Source organism: Limulus polyphemus, unplaced genomic scaffold, assembly GCF_000517525.1.
Source record: "Limulus polyphemus unplaced genomic scaffold, Limulus_polyphemus-2.1.2 Scaffold364, whole genome shotgun sequence".
Taxonomy (NCBI): domain Eukaryota; kingdom Metazoa; phylum Arthropoda; class Merostomata; order Xiphosura; family Limulidae; genus Limulus; species Limulus polyphemus.
In genome coordinates this window covers 233,308-235,943 of record NW_013665974.1, presented here as the reverse complement: position 1 = coordinate 235,943, position 2,636 = coordinate 233,308, and the positions used below count along the sequence as shown (strand labels likewise).

General features: G+C 30.2%; 1 protein-coding gene across 1 annotated transcript in view; it reads left to right on the top strand.

Annotated features, from left to right (window-relative positions):
* The first annotated feature begins 355 nt into the window (after nt 1-355).
* LOC106457715 (pre-mRNA-processing-splicing factor 8) overlaps nt 356-2,636 on the top strand; it is a 76,119-nt gene continuing 73,838 nt past the window's right edge. Inside the window, exon 1 of the mRNA XM_013917162.2 lies at nt 356-487. The gene's annotated coding sequence lies outside the window, so the exon portion shown is untranslated. The remainder of the gene's footprint in view (nt 488-2,636) is intronic.

The window sequence follows — 2,636 nt, the reverse complement described above, 5'->3', positions numbered from 1 at the left end:
TAATGTTAATCCCTTTGCTGGATTTTAGTGTTATATATTTCAAGTATACGTGTAACTTTATATAGATTATGTCAAGAGTACAAAACTTTATTTAAAAAATTATAACTTGGTATAAACACAAAAGCAGATGTTAAATACTATGTAAGTTTCTATTATGAAGCACATTTTCAAATAATTTTATTTAATAGTTTAGATCTTACTTCTTGCTTCTAAAATCTTTGTAGAACTTCATAAAGTAGCTTTCAAAAAACATTGAGGAGATTAAGACTACATTAATTTTTATTTATGCGTTATTATTTATATTGTCATAATATATGTAATAAGTACAACTTTTCCTTATTTGCATTTCGTAGCGTTCTCAACGTCAATACTGCGTCATTGTGAAAGAGTGTTTATCTTGTCGGTGTAGTATCTTCACCAAAAATTAAATAGATTAAATGGAGAAAGTTGATCTTTGTAACATGTATTAAACCAGTGGAAGGAAAAGGTAATGTGAGAATAGTTTAATCGTTGAACTTATTTTTGGTTTTATTGAGTACTCATTTTTATTTTTTTCGTTTTACTGTACGAGTTAAACTTGAACAATGCGGTTCAAACTACAGTTACAAAGGCTTAAGCGCTTCTTAGGCCTAATCGTTACCTAACAGGGTTTATTATTTCTTTATTCAGGTTTAACCATTGATGTGGCGATGTTACTCAGTTGATCTTTTAAAGTTATGAATATTCTTCGTATTATTCTTTATAGAATGTCTTAGTCTTAAAAAATGCGTTGATAAAATCAAGATAAGGTAATGAATGATAGTGATACTGTGATTATGAATGTGATAGCCATGAATATTGTGATTAACGATTACTTTTAATTTAGGTTTTTCGATCATTTTGTCATTACTCCCACGGTTTAATAACATTAATATTATTTTTGATTAATTCTTTAAAGTTTTTAAGATCATTATATTGACGAACTTAAAATGTTACGTTTAGTTTTAGTAATAGTAGGTAAATTGTTAGGCTTGTTTAGTGAAATTATGAAAATATAGCCTAAACCTGCAACATTACAAGTAATGTGTAGATGTACATACCTGCCTCACTGTTCAACTATTATTTGTCTATTGACACGGACAGAAAAGTGGCAATAAAAGCCACTAACTTACTATTTCAACCCACCAGTGGTACTGGTAGTCACTGCTATAGACAAGCTGTTGACACAAACATCAAAAGTTTAAATTAGCATTCCTGACTAACCCCAGTAATTCATGTTATTTGTCATAAAATGGACAATGTTAGTGATCATGAACCAATTGATAATAGTACCAGTAGCAGGGAAGAATAGTGATAGATATTTGTTGGAATAGCCTTTTCTTCTTTTAGTAAATTTAAAACTAATCTATATCACCATAAAAAGAGAGTATCCTGCCCTTTTCCTGTCTTTAACAGCCAGACTGTGGAAGACTATAAAAAAGGTATAACAGCAAAATAGCAGGTAGAAAGTACTCAAAATTCAAATGAATTAATAGATTTGTCACAGTTTGAATATACATACTACAGTGTGCATTGTGTACATTATTCTTGTAGATGTAGTAATTGATAGCATGCAGTTGTAATAAATTTAGGTCATTAGCTATAGTAAAAATGTTTGTGAAGATGTATTACTACATTTGCAAAGCACTGATATATTTATGGCATGCATGGCACTATTGTTGCGAGATGCTTTGGGCTTCCTGGCCTGTAGTTTGACTGTTGTTGGTGTCAGTAGCGTTATCGTGGTTGTAATTGCCTCCGTCTTATCAGTGTCAATATTCACTTTATTATTTTTCTTTTTCAATTTCTCATGACACTGAATTTTTACCTGTAAAATTAATATAGAAATATTTTCAGCAAAATTAAATTGATTATCTGTGTACTTTGATTAGTGTAATGTAAAATAATCAATTACTAGAAATTAATGTTTCTATTTATTCCAGTCTCCCAATGGCTCAGTATTAAGTCTGAAGGCTTAGTGATAAAAATCAGGGTTTGATATTTGTGGTGGATTGAGCATAGATAGCACATGTGTAGTTTTGTGCTTAATAACAACCAAACAGATTATTCCAATTATCCAAGTTATCAAAATATTGTTATAGTTTATTCTTGTTATATTAGCATTTCTGATTATTATTTTTTATTATTCTAACTATCCAAGTCTCGTGAGAATAACTAAGTGAATTGAATTGATTAATGGGACAGAAGATTAATCAATTGGCAAATTCCACTAATTGCCCATCTCTAGTGAAGATGCATTTAACGTATCCATGTGCTTTATCATCTAGTTGTAGTTGTGCATGTTCTGTTCACAAGCATGTGCCTGATCAACTTAGCAGAGTATTTTCTATAAACTTGTAAATCTGATCCCCAAAACTAAGTGTACGTAATTTACGTTAACCTGTAACTAATAGTAATCTCATTAGTTAGTTATGTTTAATATTTTCTGGTTTATTATCATTGTCTTAAAGCAATACTTAGTTTCCTCAACAAAAATTCAGTAGTTTTGGTAGAATAGTCTTGTGAAAATTTGTAGGGAAAGTCCACAGAGTGATATAAACTCTTTCAGCACAGGCTCGGTTCCTGAGAAAAACCTTGTAACCATTTTGTGCTTGTTA